Genomic DNA, 19525 nt, shown 5'->3' with positions numbered 1-19525 from the left:
TTTCTCCATGTAGAGCCTGTAACCACTGATGAAGCAAAGTGAAGTTTCCAGCTGTAGAGAGATGTAGTACATAAATGTTACCAATGTGTCACAGTAGACATTCCTGGAAAATGCAAACTCGAATCTGGTCAATGTAAGGAAAGCTATTTAGGAGGTAGGCCATGGCAGTTCTCACTGACATCATCATTTGACCCTCCCTGAAAAATTTCTTGTACCCTGGAGAGCCCTAATTTTGTGATGTCACAAAAAACTGCATCACATATATTCCTGCAGTACCTCTAGGGATTACTAAGTGGCCTCTATTTCAGTGCAAACAGCCATTTGGAAAAGAGAACAAAGAGGATGTATATAACAAAAATGAGTAGAAGAAAGTTGGCTTTCTGTTTTAGTTTGAAAAAAATGAAAAAAATATGTGGTACATGGGAAAGTGCAGTGAGTGCTGTGTAGGGGTTGTGAGGGTTCACTGAACACATGAGCCTTCCACATATGGGATTCAGGAAGTGGGAGCCTCTTAGTAGCAACTGGATTTCCTTGCTCGTTATGGTTCCTGAAAGTCAGAGGTTTTTTTTTTTTTTTTAATCATTAATTTCATTATTCCAAAAGTCAGGTGTTGGGATGGGTACAGCTTTTTTTTTTTTTTTTTTTTTTTTTTGAGAGCACATGGCTTCTATTTTTTCTTCCAGAAGGAAAACATCCTGAGGAGGAAGGGAAAGACAAGTATTGTATCCTCAGCTCAGAGTAAACTCCTTCATGTACATGATTTCTACACTGTAGTTTGTGTCTGACACTGATATCTGGGAGGGAGAAATGCTTCTAGTTCAGACTTAATCATATCAGTCTTTCCACTAGTGTTATGCTGACTACCATTCCCTAACAGTGTCCCTCTAGATTTCTGAATCAATATGTCTGATTACCTTGCAGTTTTATTTACTTTTATCTCTTTCATAATTTTTTTTAATTTAAGCTAATTTTAATATTTTTTGGATATTTCTATATCTACATTTAAATGTTATTTCCTTTCCCAGTTTCCTCTCCATAAGAGACCTAAATTTTTCCATTCCTTGACATTTAAACCACCCTTACTCTCCCTTGACATATCCTTGAACTGGGAGTCAAACCTAGGGAGGACCTTCCTTTGGTGTCCACCAATGCCATCCTCTGCTACATATGCAGTTGGAGCAATAGGCCTGTCCATTTACAGTCTTTGATTATCTGTATAGTACCAGAAAGTTCTTGTTCATTGTTCTGATGGGGTTGATAGCCTCTTCAGCTCTTGTAATCCTTTCTGAAAATTTATCAACAAGAGGTCCGTTTACAATTCTCTGGTTTGCCACTAGCATTCACTTCGGTAACTGACATGCTCTAGTTGTGTCTCTCAGGGAAGATCTATAACCTGTTACTGGCAGCATGCACTTCTTAGCTTTATTAATCTGAATCGTATCTAGTTTTGGTGTCTGATCTATTTATCTATCTATCCATCTATCTATCATCTATCTATCTATCTATCTATCTATCTATCTATCTATCTATCTATTTACGCATATATTTATCTATCTATCTCTGCCTCTGTCTCTAGCTCTATCTCCTCTCTATCTCTATATATCTATATCTATTTATCTATATCTATTTTTATATATATGTACATATATTTGATGGCTTATACATCTATGAAGTTAGTTGAAATTTTAACATGGATTCTGAGGTCCTAGGTCAAGAATGGAGAATCCACAAATGCCAATACCAAATATACTCCCTCCTGTTCTTATGCGCCTATCGATGTTGAGCTTTTACTGGGCCTCAAGCCATTCCTCTCCCTTCCCATCATCCTGTATCTTTTGTATGGCCTGAAAAAAGAATCATGGTAAAATATCCAAAAGCCTGAAGTCTCACCCTTGGAACACAGGAAGGTAGATATTCCAGAAATGATACCTAATGGGAATACAGAACCGCATGCTATAGTCCATGCTGTCCTTTGATTTACTGATGTCAGGTAATTTTTGCATAAAATAAAAATTTGGGAGTTTATCACTTGAAGTAGGAACACAATATTTACACTATTACATTCACTCTTTAATTGGCCAGCTTTGTTGCGAAAATCATTGCAAAAAACTAGAATTGCAAAACAGAATTTTTGAGTACATATTCAGGAATATCTATAATGTGCCCTATCAAGGAATGAACAATTAGAAAATGAAATACAAAATCCACTCAATTAAATATCTGTAGGGAAACAATGGCCTTTGGGAAACAGATAGAACTTAGGAAATTGAACTGTTTGTCACAGGAATGGAACTGGGAATAAAATTATAATCCAGAAGATTGTCCTACATCTCATGTTCCTAGATCTTTTCTACACATGCGAAACCCGTAATAACTTTCTCCATTCAGAGCATGTAACCACTAATAAAGCAAAGAGAACTGTCTAGCTTTAGAGTGATGTTCTACATAAATGTGTCCACTGTGTCAAAGGAGACACACCTGGAAAGGTCACCTTAGAATCTGGTCAATATAAAGAAAGCTCTTTAGCAGGTAGGCCATGGCAGTTCTCAGTGACATCATCATTAGGCTGGCCCTGAAAAATCTCTTGTATACTGGAGATCCCTAGCTTCTCCTGTGATGTCACAGTGTTTTCCAGACTGCAACTGCCTCTCAGACATTCATTCAGTACCTCTAGGGTTTATTAATTGGCCTTTATTTCAGTGTAAACAGCTATTTGTGAGGAAGATCAAAGAAGATGTAGATATCAGAGATGGGGAGAAGGAAGTTGGCCTAGGAAGTTTTAGTTTAAAAAACGAAGAAATATGTGGTACATGGGAAAGCACAAGGAGTGCTGTGTAGGGGTTGTGAGGGTTCACTGAACACATAGCCTTGATCTGAGCCTTCCCCATATGGGATTCAGGAGGTGGGAGCCTCTCGGTAGCATCTGGATTTCATTGCTTGTTATGGTTCCTGGAAGTCAGAAGTTGTTTATCATTAATTTCTTTATTCCAAAAGTCAGGTATTCGGAAGTTTACAGTTGTTTTTCTGAGAGCTAATGGCTTTCATTCTTTTTCCCCAGGAAAAATAGTCCTGAGGAAGGAGGGACAACAAGTATTGTATCGTCATGTCATCTCAAGGTAAACTCCTCCTTGATTTGGATTCCTATAGTGCACTTTGTTTCTGACACAGATATCTGGGACAGAGATGTGCATCTAGTTCAGACATCATAATCTCAGTCTTTCCACTAGTATTTCTCTGATTACCATTCCCTGACAGTTACCCTTTAGATTTCTGTGTCAATATGTGTGATTCATTGACAGTTTTCTTTTCTTTTAACTCTATCATTTCTTTAGGAATTTTTATTGTGTTTCTAATTGGATACTTCTATATTTACATTTCAAATGTAATTTCCTTTCTCAGTTTCCTGTCCATAAGAGCCCTAACCTGTCCCCTTCCCCTTTTTCAATAACCCCCCTTACTGCCTCTTGACAGTCCATTGAACTGGGAATCAAATCTAGGGAGGACCAAGGGCCTCTTTTTTCATTGGTGTCACGAAGGCCATCTTCTGCTACATTTGCAGTTGGAGACATTGGTCTGCCCATGAGCAGTCTTTGAATATTGATTTAGTACCAGAAAGGTTTCGTGTATTGGCATTGTCCTTGTGGGGATTAAAGCCCCATTCAGATCTTGTAATCCTTTCTCAACATTTACCAACAAGAAGTCCATTTTCAGTTCATGGGTTTGCCACTATCATTTACCTCTGTATTTCACATACTCTAGCAGTGTCTCTCAGGAAATGTCTATATATGATTCCTGGCCGATTGCAGTTCTTAGGTTCATCAATTTTATATCATTTTGGTGCCAGATGTGTGTGTTTGTGTGTATTTATATATACACACTTTTGGTGACTCCTACAGCTAGGTGGTTCAGTGGAATATTAACATAGAATCTGCCAAACTAGGTCAAGAATGTAGAATTCAGAAATGACAATGTCAAATAGACTCCCTCCTGTATTATGAACATATTGAGTTTGAGGTTTGACTGATAAACATGTCATTCTTCTCCCTGCCTATCCTCCTGTATCTAAGGTTGCTACTTAAGGACGAATAATGATAAAACATCCAAAACCCTTATTCTGGCTATGGGAACACAGGAAGATAGGTAGTGCAGGTTTGATATCGAATGGGACTAGAGAACCGAATTCTGTAGTCCATGTTGCCCTTTGCTTTTCTGATGCCTGGTAATTTTTACATAAAAGAAGCTTTTAGGAGTTTATTAATTGAAGTGAGTACACAGTACTCACACTGTTATGCTCACTCTATAGCTGGGCACACTTTGTTGCCAAAATCACTTTGTTGCAGATAATGGAATAGGAAAAAAGAATTTTTCAGTACACATTCAGGAATATTTATGAAGTCCCCTGTCAAGGAAAGTACAATAAGAAAGTGATATACAATATTCATTTAATTAAAGGTCTGTAGGGAAAATACTGGCCTTTGTGATACATAGATAACCAAGAAAATTGAACTCTATATCTCAGGAATGAACCTGAGAATAAAAACATTATCTAGAAGAATCTTCTACACTAGATGTTCCAAAATCTTTTCTACCCATGCCAAGCCACTGACTACCTTTCTCCATCCCAAGTTTGTAACTGCTAATAAAGCAAAGAGAAGTCTCTAGCTTTAGAGAGATGGAGTACATAAAGGTTTCTACTGTGTCACATGAGACATACGTGGAATGGGCACCCTTGAATCTGGTCAATGTAAGGAAAGATGTTTAACAGGTAAGCCATGGCACATCACAATGACATAATCAGTAGGCCCTCCCTGAAACATCTATTGAAACCTGGAGAGGACTAGCTTCTTCTGTGATGTCACAAGTGTTGTCGTGACTGCAACTCCCTTCAGATATCCCTTCAGTACCTCTAGTGTTTACTAATTTAACTCTAATCGAGAGTAAACAGTCATTGTGGAGTGAGAAGGAAGAGGATGACGAGATCAGAGATGGGAAGAAGGAAGGTGGTCTTCTGTCTTGTTATAAAAAAAGGATGAAATACATGGTACTTCGGAAAGCTCAGTGAGTCCTTGTAGGAGTTGAGTAGGATCACTGAAGAGATAGACTTGTTCTGAGCCTTCTGCATATGGGAATCTAGAGCTGCGAGCCTCTCAGAAACATCTGGACTTCGCAGTTCTTATGGCTCCTGGAAGTCAGAGTTTTTATATCATTCATTTCTTTATTCCAAATGCCAAGAATTTTGAAGGTAACAGATGTTTTACTGAGAGCTCATTGCATTTATTCTTTTTGTCAATTATAAAAAGGTCCTAAGTAAGAAATAAAAGGCAAGTATTGTGTCCTCTGCTCAGAGTAAACTTCTCCATGCTTTGGATACCAATAGTGCAGTTTCTCTCTTACACTAATATCTTGGAGAGAGAAGTGCTTCTAGTTGAGACTTCATGATCTCAGACTTTCCACTAGTATTTCCACTGACTAACACTTTAGATTTCTGAGTCAATTGGTGAGATATACTTGCCGGATTCCTTTCTTTCATTTCTTCCATTTTTTCTTTATTTTTTTAGAAAAACTCTCAAAACTCATCCTGGCTGACAATGTAGATTAGACGCATCAGATGAAATGAATTGAAAAACTCTCCTGGGAATGAAAGTGGTAAGGAAATCACATTGATGTATCCTAAATGCAGTGCTAAGAGCAATATTCAGACTAGTCTGTGGAGATGCTGCTGTCATCAGAGACCACAGACAATTAGTGGAGAATGATTCAGCATTAAACTGGGAATGGAAGATGATGGTTGATATTGTTCTAGTAGATCTCACTACATTAAAAAGTGTTTCTTCCAGATAACTGAATGATTATTGTAAAGCAAATCCCGGAATGAACTTATGAGACCCACCATCAGCCTGTCAAATAATGTGCGAAAGAAGAAATCTGTGTCTCTCCAGGGACAAATTGTTGCTTTCAAACCAACAGTAAAGTGTCCATTCTATGAATGATACATTGATATATACACATTATAGAAGGATGGATACAGAGTTTCTTCAGGTCCATGAATGAGGTATTCAGCAGTTGACCTGGAGTAGCAATGAGGGTAATTTTTGCCAACTCTTCAGACTTGAGCTCCTTCACTAGGATCCCCATGATTGAAGAAAAGAACAAACTTCAGACAATTTGTCTCAGATTTTTATGTAGTTAAGATTTCCTGGTCTTGGACCTAGGAAGGAAGGATATCTTGCTTTCCAATTCTTGTTTATCCTATAATCCTCTCTGCTGCATTCATGCAAATAGATTACTGTGCATTTCTTTAATAGGTTACAATTGCTATTTTAATTATGTTGCCAAGAACTATAGAAAAAAAGAAGGACTGTATCAAAGCATCATATGAAAATACGACTAAGGTAATGTGGCCATTGGAAATTTGTAACTGACCTGAAACTCTTACTAGAGACAAAATGCCATAAAAGGTCTTCTCTAGATATCTGGTGTAGTAGTTGGTGTTCCCCAACAGACAGTAAAGGATGAATCTCTCTGTACAGAGAAATCGGACTAGTCACAATGATCACAGACTATGGAACACATAATTTAACAATGACTGACTATTTTTAAAGTCCTAGAATCCATTAGTTTATTAGTCCAAAAGGAAAGATGTCTTATCTGGTCATTGACATATGGATAAATATTCAGTATGCAGGTTCTAATGTCTATGAGGATTTGGTATCACTGTGAGTGCAAAAATGAAAAAGTAAAGGCTTCTTTCTTCCATGTTTTCTACGGGGATTCAAATAGAATGCATGGTTTAGAATACATTGGGTTTGCCATTCTCAAACAGACCAATATCTTCAACTGAACATTCTTTTCTTGGAAGCTGCACCCTGTCAGCATGGCTCACGTGTATGTGAACTGCAAGATCTAGTCTGGGAAGGCGGTCCTGTTCATCGATCCAACCTGCCCCTAATACTGAAATACCCAAGACTTCCTCAATCAACTCCTTTGCAAACATGGTCTTCTGGGATTTGAAGACATTACATCTACTAACAACACCAATGCAATTCAAGATTACTTTCAACAGCTCCCTGGAGTGAGAATTGTTCCTTGGGTCCTTATATGTAGAGAAAGACTGCATAGGCAGACACAGTGATCTAATCTACCTGCAACAGAATGAAGAGATGATGATGTGGCTGAAGCAGATTGGAGCTCTGCATTTATTAAAGGGATGGCAGTAAAAGCCCATGCTGACAGCAGACATTCAGACATGCTGAAGCCATGATGAGACTTGATGTTTGTCACAGATGATGTCAGTATTTTCTTATGACTGGGATTTTCAACAAATTGGCTTTCATTCTATTCCTCATTCCAAAAAATCTGTTGCTGTAGGCCTCAAACCATGGGGTAGGGAAACTTAAGAGACAACAGAGGTTTGATAATCCAGTCTTCATTCACTGACTTGTCTCTACCTCTAAGTCCATGTTTCACAATCCAGTGCATTTAAATCTCCAGGGAATCAGTTACTGTTTCTCTACCATGCTGGTCTGCTGAAGTCATTTTACAGAAGTCCACTTCCAAGTAATTATTAAAGCAATGAATATTTTGAAGTTGTTTATGATCTACACACAGGCTTTTTACGCCCCAAGCATGTACCATCCCACTTCTGCATTTGCAGCTCTCAGCCAGTGTTCTCGACCTATCCATCCAGCAACCCTTAGATTCCACACTTTGTATGAGGATAATATTTGAAAAAACAGAAGAATAGCTGTAGCATAGTTGTTCTTCTCTGTAGCCATATTAACACAGACGGCAGAGCATATGATGCATTCATCTCTGTTTGTAGTGTTTAATTCCCCGTAAAGTCCCAAACAATTGAGAGTTGATTCTGTCAGAGTACCAGCAAAGTCAAAAAGGAAATGCAAAATTTCAGAATTCTCCTTCCAAAGATGTTTTGAAAGAAGTTGTTTGCAAAACACTGTCTTAATAAATTTATTCCATTCTCACTTTGATATTTTGCTTTGATGTCTTGAAGTGATGTTTAATTATCACTGAAATGCAGGTCCCCTCTATAGTCTCCAGTATGAAGAATTCATTCCTCAAAAGGATGTATCTGCAGATGCCTGAAAAAATAATAGAAAGAATATTTCTTGATAAAGATCTAGGTTAATGTTGAAACATCCTACCACAAAGATAAATATAAGAAGTTCATTTGACATTGACCTTATGTTATGCAGAAATTCTTCACATATTCCCTCTATCGTTGGGGTTTAATTAATCTCCAATGAATAGTTGACAATGAAGAGTAGCCTTTAGAATCATTTTACCCTTTTCAGTAATAGTTTTAAGCAAATGGAACACTAAAAGATCACAAAGAAGAAATGGTTATAATCAAAAGATACATGTGGGACAGTCTAACTCTCATGGTCAAGATGACTTTGCACATGCTCCTTATGGTCATGGATTGCTCTCATAATACTCTGCAGAAGGTTGTTCCTACTGCCTCACTTTAAGCTCCAGGAATTACAAGCTACCAGAGCTGTTCAAGTTCCCTTACAATGCACTTGAAAGCCACATATGCTTAGGAACTTTTGATGTGCTTTAGCTCTATTGTCAGGTTTTTTTAAGCCTCTACCAAATAGCAAGCTGTCCTTTTTACCCCCTTCTCAACACCTCTAAATCTGCCCTAACTCAATTTCTCAATTGACATTAGTCATAGCTCAGCACCCCAAATATGCACTCATCTTACTGTGTTTTTAACATCCTGCCTGCTACACCAATGGCCACTCCATACCAGATCTCACATGACTGGTAACTCTTGCTCCACCCTAAATCCTTTCTCCACCCTTGTGTCTACTAGCCTGTTGGTAGAAATCCACACAACTGATTGGCCAAGAGCATCTTTATTGAACTATACAGAATCAATTTGGGAACAGGACCTTCAGTGTTCGCAGGAAGATTCCCGATCTAAGAATCAAAACGATAGCAAACAAGACTCAATCCATGTCTCTGGTTTTGGGAGGGAGATAGAGCACTTAGATTCAGAGTTGAAATTTAAATAATTATAATATATATGTAGTATTAACTATGCCAGGATAAAAGGATCCAAAAAGTGGAAATGGGCAACATTAAAGGCAAGAGAAAAATCCCTAGTACAGCAAACAATGTGGACCTGTTAGAAAGACTGGTCTCTTTCCAGCCATCTGAATTTGTACTTGAAATTCTTCTAACCACTCTTGATCTCTGCATGTAGAAAAGAACAAAAAGAAAAAGAAAACAAAATAAAACAAAAAATCATTAAAATGAAACCAAAAGCAAAAGAAATAGCTAATCAACCCAATCCTAAAAGAAGAGGACCGAGTGAAGATTGTTTGAGGTTTTCATTTTCAACTACAACAACAAGCCACCAATAGCTTTCAATGCAAAAATTATTCATTATTTTATTTGAAACTTCTCTGTCGTTCAAAGAAACAAGGTTTATACGATGCAAAAACAGAAAACAGAAACAAATCATACTGTACAGCTCACCACTCATATTACTATGGTGACTGTGGGCAATGCGGAGAATACGTGTTTGACAACGGGTCTTGTGGTTTTCTATATGCTGGCAATATCTATGACTCTGATATGAGTTAGAGTCATCACAAAATCATCACTAAATGAACTGCTCCTTTTCTTTGGAGCACAAGATGTGGCAAACACTTGACTGACTATGATTTGTAATTTGGACCTAGCATCTGTAGTAAAGCTAAGGCATCTGATGGAAAATCCTCCACCAAAACACTGGATCGTCAATGTTGTTGCCAACCAAAAACCATGTCCTGAGTCTACCCTGCAATCTCCAGAAGAGGTTTCAAAATGTCAAACTTCACAATATTTTATTTGTGGCTTTGTCTTGTTGTCACTTTTTATTTTAAATAAAGTGTGATTTCTGGCATAATTCCTTCTAAGTTCTTCCTCACATAGAACTTCACTTTTGATCTCAAATTCCATTCATGAAGGGGTACTCTTATCTTTCGTTGGCTAAGTTTTCTATTTTGCTTTTATGGCTTGCTGTGATTGCTTATTGTGACTGTCTAAATGATGCATTATTGAGCAACTGACTCCATCAGAATGGCTTGTAGGCATCAGTATTTTGCATTTTCTTGATGGCTAGATGATGTATGGGGACATTGCCCACTGTGGATGGTACCAACACTAGTAAGCTGAGGAGGTTACAGAGAAAAGGTAGCTGAGCAGATTAGTAAGCAGAGTTCCTCTTAATTTTCATGCTGCTTCCGTGTGTCCTTTTCTTGTGTTCCATTATGAACTGTAACTTGTGAGGTGAAAAAAACCTTCAATTTCCCACCTTGGCACTTTTATGATTACTATAAATTAGTAGTACTATCAGAAACATTTGGCATTTTCTGGAGATCTGATCTGATAGTCTAGACTCCTGTTGCCATGTAACCTCACCTTTTAAATCAATAAATAAATCCTGGACGCTCCAATCTTTTGAAATACTCACTCTGCCAACAACATCACACTGTGTATGTAACCCTTACATTTTTTAATCTCATGATATTTTTCCTCCCTCTTTGTTTCTCTTTAAAATTATCTCCCTAAACATGCTAGCACTTTGCACTTTAAAGTTGTCCTCTGTCCTATAGTAGAATAATTATAGTCAAATTCTTGAGTTTCATATAAGTGGGTGATTTATTGTAGTAAAATTTTCTAATCAATATTTATTTCAACAGCTTTATTAATTAATTAACAATTGACATTATTATATTATCTACTTACACTTAAAACTATAAAAGCTTTGATTTATTCAAGTCTTTAAGGTCCTTCAGAACATCAGCTGGAACATTTCCTTATATATTCTGGATGGATCTTCATTACTTCATATGTCTTCTAACTAATAGTATGCTTTATAACTTTGCTAATCCAGGGTATTTTGTTATGTATTTTAAGAGTCTTTCAAGTGGAATATTTCCCTGATTTTTCTCCCATTGCTTAAAATTGGAAAACAGTAAAGATAGTGTGTTCTGAGTAATCACTTTGAATTCTACTATTTATGAATGTATTTTCAACTTTAAGAAACTTAATCTTTTAGAGAACAATTGTCTCTATTCAGGATCACTTCTATCTAATTCATAGTGGTCTTTGCATTTTAAATATTTTTATCCACAATATTTAATTTTATATTTTCAGATTATTGTGAGGAGAATTTTACCCATATTTTCTCACAGTATGGTTTGTATTGGCAAAAAGTAAAGCTAAGGAATTTTGTGTGTTCGTATGATGTTCTGCTTTTATGACCCTATTTTTCAGTCTTAAGAGACTGATACATTTTTAGAGTTTTTAAAATGGTATCACAACATCTGCAAATGAGAACATTTTGATTTCTTCGTTTTTCATTTGTATTCCCTGGATCTTCTTCAGTTGTCATATTGTTCTAACTAAAATTACAAATACTATAATACATAGTTATGAAACCAGTGTATATGCTTGTCTTCTCCTGCTTGTAGTGGAACTGCATTTGATTTTTCTCTCTTTAGCAAGATGATTTTGGTTGGCTTCTTGTACCTTGCCTTTATTATGTTGAACTATATCCTCCATACCTACAGCTTCCCCAGGACTAATCAAACTTTTATGTCTGGGATTTGAAGAAAGCTTATCTGGTTGAAGATTATTTTTAATGTTGACTTGAATCTGTTCACAAGTATTTTATTGAGAATATGTGTGTATAGGTGTAAATTAGTGTGTAATACTCTCTCTTCCTCTCTTTGTGTCAGTCGTCTGTAACTTTTTCTCCCTCTTCATTACCTTCCCTTTTGCCTCATTGTCCCCGTGTCTCACTCTCTCTCCTTATTTTCTCTGTCATTGTTAGATAAAACCAGATTCAAAAATATAATTTTAATGTATTCAATTTTTTCTCTACTTTATGAAATAGTCTTAGACACTTTAAATGCTATTTAAATGTATATTCATTTCTTTTCAACTGAATACATGTGGTCCTATGATATTTGAGGTGGGAGAAATTAAATACCGATTCTATGTAATTGTTTAGTATAGAGCTGTTTAAATTATAAAAAATGAGCTGATTTAATATTGATAAATCGAATACATCTAGTATTTATTGTCACTTCCAACCCCGACCAGCAGGAAAGGAGTGACACCCCACATTCTTCTCAAAGCAGTTTATTCAGGAACCCTTTTGTCTGCAAGCAGGAACAATGCCTCCATCCAGCCCCCGAGCCCACTCCCTTATATCCTCCCTCAACCACCTCAACCGTCCAGTCTGCGTGACCTCCATTCATAGGTCCACGTCACATGGCCTGATCTATCGTCATCGTGCGCCTGCGCAGCTCTCACGATTGGGCGTGGCTTAATTACAGGTGCTAATCTTGAGACTCGGCAGCAGTCCCGGGCTCCATCTTGGGATTGCCGCTACACCCGCTCCCCACATAAATCACTAATGCTTTAAAATATATTCTAGATTTTGGACTGTAAATCTAAATAATCTGTGTTTTCTCCATGTTTCCTATATTGTCTTTCATTTTATTAATTCAAACCTTTCATTACCTAACATGGCCAGAGGTTATGACAATCTTGTTAATACTTTCCAGGAGTGACCTCTTCCTTTCATTCATTATATAGTTGTCTACATTTTATTGATTTCAGCCATAACGAGTTGGATATGCATGTTATACCCCAAGACTCAAAAGCCATCCTGAAACAAGGTGCTAAGAGACTGTAGGTGCCCAAATTGTGGGTGGGGTCAGACATAAAGAGCGTCGTCTGGATACAAGAAGTGATACTCTCATGTCACATAGCAGCTGTGGTTTCCTGCACAGCTTCAAGCCAGTCACAGTCCAAAATGCAGTATAAATGCCTGAAAGCTGTTCCTCCTAACTGACACACTCTGGACAGTTAGTGTCTTTTGTTGGAGGATTGAAAAATTTTTTGTAAGGGATTATCATGGGATTATTAAACAGTATTTTACTGTAGAAGTTACAGAAAAGTAGGATTCAAAGAAATAGAGTGATGTTGACAAAATAAATGGGTAAATTGTCCTCAAAATACTTTGGTGGAAATTCTCAAAAAATTAAACAATTAAAGTATATTCTTCAATTTTATGTACATAGAGTATGTTTTCTGATATAGGGATGTTTCATAAAGTGACCTTAATGAATTTTCTTAGCTACAACAGATCTGCCAATTCTGTGAGTTTAATGGGAGCACATTATATGATTTGACCTTAGCAAATTTAAATTAAAGTGGCTATTTTCAAAAATACTAAGCATTGGTTACATGTACACGTTGAGCAATGAGCTTCTATAAAACAAAATAAAAAACTAAAGAACTATATATCAAGGAAATTGAATTAAATTGGGCTACATATCTAAACAAAAAATTCACAATTGAAGAACTGAAATCAATAAGAATCTAATGGCAAATATGTACCATCCATATACATTATGGAAATGCAAAACAAAATTATTCTGAGATTTTTTTCATCATTTCAGAAAACCTAGGTTAATAACACATGAGCCAACTTATCTTTACTGTATAATGGAGAGAGGGGAGCATTCCTATTCTCCTGGTGGGAAGGCAAAATTCTATAACAACTTTTGAAACCAATATGATGATTCTTCAGGAATATGGAAATGGATACGCCTAATGATATAACTCGAGGGTATAAATCCAAATGTTGATTCATCCTATATAGAGACCCTTCATAATGTGAAAATATTCAAGTTCTTCCTTAACAAATGAAGACATAAAGAAAATGGATGCTTTTACAGATCGGAATAAGGAAAGCATGGAATTTTCAGGATAGGAATGGATCTTGTGAAAGTCATCATAGATGAGGTAATCCAGATCAAAAAGGAAAAATGGGATACAAATTCGCTATAATCTGAATGTTAATTCTCCAAACTGTCTATTTGTATGACCAGTTTAGTGTAAGTGTCAAGGGACATGGTCCAGACTGTCTCCATTTTGGGAAGTACAAATGTACTTATGGATTGCTGAGGGACACAGTCAGGAACAGGAATGTCAAATGTGAAGAAACAGAGGGCGACAATGGAGGGAATATAGAGAAGTACAGCAAAGACTGAGAGACATTTGAGGCATGGAATGGAAACCTAATGGGATAGAAATACAAAATATGTTTGTTTTTTTTTTAATTTAACATCGAGGTAACTAAAGATTTATAGCTATAAGGACAAAAGATAAAACTTTAATTTTGTTTATCTTTGTGAAATTTCAATACTAAGTAATTTATGAAAATTATGGATTTCAACTTTCAGTAAACCTGAAACAGTATAGATAATGAATATATAATCCTTAAGGAGAACAGATGTGAACATCTCTATTGTAAACATAAATATCTTATATTATAAACAGTATGTGTGTAAAATAATCTCTTCTTTTTTTATATTTTGAATGTCATTGCTCAAACTGGTCTTTTTCTTGATTCCCCATTCTGATCCTTTGCGTTTCTAATATGGTGCTCCCCCGTCTCCTTGCCACTTCACTTTAGCCTTCCAACATCCCCCTTCTCTGGGATATGATGTCTCCACAGGACCAATTGACTCCCTTCCCAGATATGGCAAATGAGGCAGTTGTCTTCTCCATATGCTCTACGACCTATGTAGCAGAACCCTATGACTGACCCAAGTATATTCTATTTGGTAATAAATTTCCTGAGCCTCGAAAGTGTAAACTTAATGATCCTGTTGTTATTCATTTTAGGCTCAATCCCCTTCAGATCCTTCAGGCATTCCCCTAACTCTTCATTTCTGGCTATCAGGTTCTTTCAAAAGGTTAGCTGTATCTACATCTGACACGGTCAGGTGATGGTGGAGCCCCTCAGAGGACATACATATTAGGGTATTATCTGCAAGCACATCTTGAAATCAGTAATAAGGCCAGGATTTAGAGTCTGTGGATTAAATGGTTCTTATGGTGGGGAGGTCTCCGAAGGCTCTTCCCTTCAGTCTTTGCTCTGTTTTTGTATTTGCATTTTTGTAGGCCTTGGATATTTATAGGATAAAGATTTTGAACTGTGTGTGCAGCACCATTCCTTCACAGGTGGGCATGTCTAGCTATAGGAGGCAGTCTCTAGTGGTTCTACCTCTTTGCTGCTTGGTATTTCAACTACCATTATCCCATTAGGTTTATGGGAACCTCTTGCATCTCTGGCACCTGGGACTTTCCTGGGGATACCCAAGTTCACCACCCACCACTGATATACTTATTGTCATTTATTCCACTTTTCCTCTGGAATCCTCTCGTTTCTCTTTTCATTTTTGCAACTAACCTCACTTTGTTCATCATTCTCTACCTATAAATAAGTCCCGCCATCCCTCTGCCTTTCATGATTATTTTGTTCTCCCTTCTAAGTTGGTTGCAAGCATCCACAATTTGACCTTCTAACATGTTACCCTTCATATGATAAATGCTCTGTATAGTGGGCCTTCTGAGATATGGGGTTAAAATCGACTTGTCACTAAGTTCATCCCATGTTATTTCCTTTTCGATCTCTGTTACTTCACTAATTTCCAGCTACATCCCTTTGCCTACAAAGTTCTTGGTGTCCTCATTTTTAATACCTGAGTAGTGTTCCTTTGTTTAAATAAAGCACATTTGTTTTCTCTATTTATTCCTCAGTGGAGTTGAGGTAAATCACGCTTGTTTCCAGCATTCGACTATTGTAAGTAAGGCTGCTGTGAACCTGTTCAACCACATGTCCTTGTTGTATGTGGATCAAGTTTGTGTGTATGTGGTGAAGTGAGTGGTAAAGCTGGGTTTTCAGGTAAAGCTATTTGCAATTTTCTCTGAACCTCCACATTTATATCCAAGTGGAGTAGTGTTCCACTTTGTCTACATCGTAGCCTACTGTGCTACTTCATCAGTTTTTTTTTTATCTTAGTCATTCTGATTGGTGTAATATAGAATCTCTGGCTCATTTTGATTTGCCTTTTTCTGAGAACTATGGATGCTGAACATTTCTTGATGTCTTTCTCAGCTATTGAGATACCTCAGTTGAGAATTCTTGGTTTGGCTCTCTACCCAATTATAAAAGTTTGGATATTTGGTTGTCTGGGACAGTAAGGAAGGGGATATCAATATGGAGGGGACAACCACAATAAAAGGTGAGGGGAAGAGTTTAGGCGTGTGGACAGGAAAGATAAAAACAATTTAAATGCAAATAAATACCCAATTTAATAAAAATGGAAAAAGTAATCTTCCTCTTCTACAATCTTACTGTTAAGTAAATATAGCTTTTGAGATTTAAAAAAAATTATTTCCTATGGAAATTAAAATTGTATATGCACAGGGAAGGCTAGTGTTCAGCACTATGTGAGCTGGTTATCTGGAGCCTGAGAATTAAACTTGTGTTCTAGATCTACCTATTAGAATATTTTGAGGAATGTTTTTTTTTAATTATTTCTACAAAATAACTGAGCCTACACTTCTTTGTTGAATATGTCCAATTGTTTTTGCAAAGATACAGAAAAGTTTCTTAATCTTTTCACAAAAAATGTCACATATATTTCAGCATTGACTCAATATGAATTAGGGTTGATATTATAAGATATTATTAACTTATTGATTTCATATAAAAGCAAAATCTGTACCTGGTTGTTTATTGCCTCTTTTTATCTGTTTTATTGTATGAAATATCAAAATCTACATTTGCATCCCATTATCATTTATTTAAAATATTAATTTCATTGATTGTAATATGGCCCAGATGCAGTGGCAAATGGGAGGAAAAATGAGGACTGCTGAGAAGCGTTCAGTCTCCTCCTTGTGAAGCTTGGCATATATCAAAATCAGAAGGGTAGAGTGACTAAAAGTCATATGTAAAAATGAAATAATAACAAATGGTGTATATGTTGTGAAAAAGATAAGCAAGCTTCATATTTAAGATTTTTAATATTTAAATGGGCAAGTTATTTTAGATTGTTTTATTGGAGGTCTTTCTGAGGAGATTATTAGATCTTAGTAACAAATGACTACAAATATGATACACTGCTATGCTTATTATTTTAAATTAATGATACCTGGAGTAGGCAAATGCTGTATGAAGTTTCATGCACTATACCCCTGTTTAGAGATTGGATATGTCAGAGATGAAAAGGGATATCTTTGCTTCCTTACTGAATTTTATTTAATTAAATGAATGTTTTCAAAAAGAAATATTAAAGAATATAACCATAATTGAATAGATTTTTGTCACAGATAATTGTTGTGTTCTCAGTATAGAGCAATTTCATTAAAGAGTCGTGCAATATTGTTAGTTTATCTGAGTCATTCATCACATTAAATCATCCAATAACCTTCAGAATGTTCAAGTTAAAAATATCCATATTGTAACCTGTACCAAAATTCAACTTTATTTTCTTTTCTTCTCTATTACACTTTGGTGCCATTTTTTCTAGTATTTACCATGGATTTTTAAATAAACCTGCTTATGTAATCCACTCAGAGTCACTTGTAAATATTCTTCAACAACTTTCACTCAATATGAAAGTTCAGGACTTTTACACTTTTTTTTTTACAAATGCATGAAGCACTTCCCTGCATGAGGTCTTCTACAAACTCTGCTTTCTTTTCCACAGGTGTTCCTCCTATGCTTCCTGTCACATAGACAGCTTTCAGTTTTAGGTCTGAATAGAACTAGCACTTTGTAACAACTTTGTTTTACTTGTCTAAAGTTTCATTGGAACAAACTGTTGGCACACAATTTATTAGGGCAAAAATAGATAATTTTGGGTTTGGGGATTTAGCTCATTGGTAGAGTGGTTGCCTAGCAAGCGCAAGGCCCTGGGTTTGGTCCACAGCTCCGGAAAAAAAAAGATAATTTTATTATCTCATATAACAAGAACTTATAAGTATCAACCAGTTTGTGGGAATCTTCCATGAATGTTTCAACAAGATACTTTCCTTTTATATTCCCAGTCTTTTGATTTGTTTCCAGATATCACGGTTCCCATAATGGTTGGCTTAAAAAGGATTCACTGTCATGATAGAAAACTTAGTCTTAGAAATTCCCTGTTAGTTGCTACCTCTGAATAAGGACATTTGAATCAGATCATGCAACTTGACTCCACAGAGATGTCATCCTTCTCTAGTTAGCATTTGCACACTTTTGTCCAAAATACCATGTCTTAGCCAGAGTTTCTATTGCTGTTATGAAATACCATGACCAAAAGGAAAAAAAAAGTTGGGAAAGAAAGTGTTTATTTTAGTTTACCTTTTCTTTTTTAAAATTTATTTAATAGAATTTTACAATCCAGATCTCATCCCTCTCCCAGCCCATATTCTGACTGTTCTACATCCCATACCTACTACCCAGAAGCCCATATGAATGAAGATGTCTCCCACTCCACCCCTAGTCTACCAGCCCTCTACACTCCCTGGGAACTCAAGTCTCTTGACTGTTATGTGCATCTTCTCTTGTTGTGTCCAGAAACAGAACTCCTTTCTTAGAGGCCTCATATTAGCTGGTGCATGATGCCTCATTGATGGCACAGTGTCTGAAAAAAAAAAAACACTGTGGTCCAGGTTAGTTAACACTGCTGGTCTTCCTACAGGGTTGCTCCCCTCCTCAGCTTCCTCGAGCTTTTCCCTAGTTTGACCACAGGGCTTGGCAGCTTGTGTTCATTGACTGAGTGTAATTGTCTGCATCTGACTCTTTCAGCTGCTTGTTAGGTATTTCAGAAGGTAGTCATGTCAGTTCCATTTTGTGAACATGGCAAAGCATGAGTAATAGTGTCAGGCCTTGGGGGCCTCTACTGAATTTGGTTCCCATATATGGCTGGTCACTGGTATTCCTTTTACTCAGGCTCTTCTCTGGTTTTGTCCCTGAAGCTCTTTCAGACAGCAACAAATATGGGTCAGAGAATTGATTTGTGGATGGCCACCTTATCCCTCACTTTATGATCTCATTTCCTCATGGAGGTAGACTCTTCAAGTTCCCTCTACCCACTCCCGGACATTTCACTGAGTCCTGATAGTCTCTTACCTCTCAGGTCTCTGGAATATTCTAGAGCCACCACCTACCTCCAACACCTGAGCTCCTGAGGTTGCCTGTTTCCATTCATTCTGCTGACACTCAGGGTTTCAGTCCTACTCTCCACCAATAACTGACCATGTTCCCGTCTTTCCATTACTGTCTCCTTTCTCACCCAGGTCCCTCACTCTTCCCTCCTGAGGTTCATTTCTTCTCCCTCTAAAGTGGGATTGACATTCCTCACTTTTGCTGTTCAGCTTGTAAAACTTTTATTTTTCCTTATATAAAAATTATATATTTTTGTTTACATTTCAAATATTATTCACTTTCCCAGTTTTCCAGTCATAAGAAACCTATTCCTTTCCCCACCAGTTCTTTTATAAAGGTGTTCCTCCTCATAACCATCTCTTTTCCATCACCCCCTGACATTCACCTCCATTGGGGTTCCAGCTTTGGTAGGCCTCAGAGCTTCTCCTCCCATTGATGTATAACCAGGCCATTCTCCTCTTCATATGCAGTTGGCCCAATAGTTGTGTC

The 19525-nt window shown here is 36.8% G+C and overlaps 1 long non-coding RNA gene across 3 annotated transcripts; it reads left to right on the top strand.

Moving 5' to 3' along the window:
• The first annotated feature begins 2087 nt into the window (after window positions 1-2087).
• Window positions 2088-7989, top strand: LOC134484731 (uncharacterized). 3 transcript variants are annotated; one of them, XR_010062461.1, is made up of 2 exons: window positions 2088-3116; window positions 5559-7989. It is a non-coding gene; the product is annotated as an uncharacterized LOC134484731 (long non-coding RNA). The 3 variants fall into 3 exon arrangements; XR_010062460.1 differs by lacking the exon at window positions 2088-3116 and adding an exon at window positions 4580-5058; XR_010062462.1 differs by lacking the exon at window positions 2088-3116 and adding an exon at window positions 5070-5242.
• The last annotated feature ends 11536 nt before the right edge of the window (window positions 7990-19525 follow it).

Source organism: Rattus norvegicus, assembly GCF_036323735.1.
Source record: "Rattus norvegicus strain BN/NHsdMcwi chromosome Y unlocalized genomic scaffold, GRCr8 chrY_unlocalized_4, whole genome shotgun sequence".
NCBI classification, from domain to species: domain Eukaryota; kingdom Metazoa; phylum Chordata; class Mammalia; order Rodentia; family Muridae; genus Rattus; species Rattus norvegicus.
This window is presented reverse-complemented; position numbering and strand designations above follow the sequence as displayed.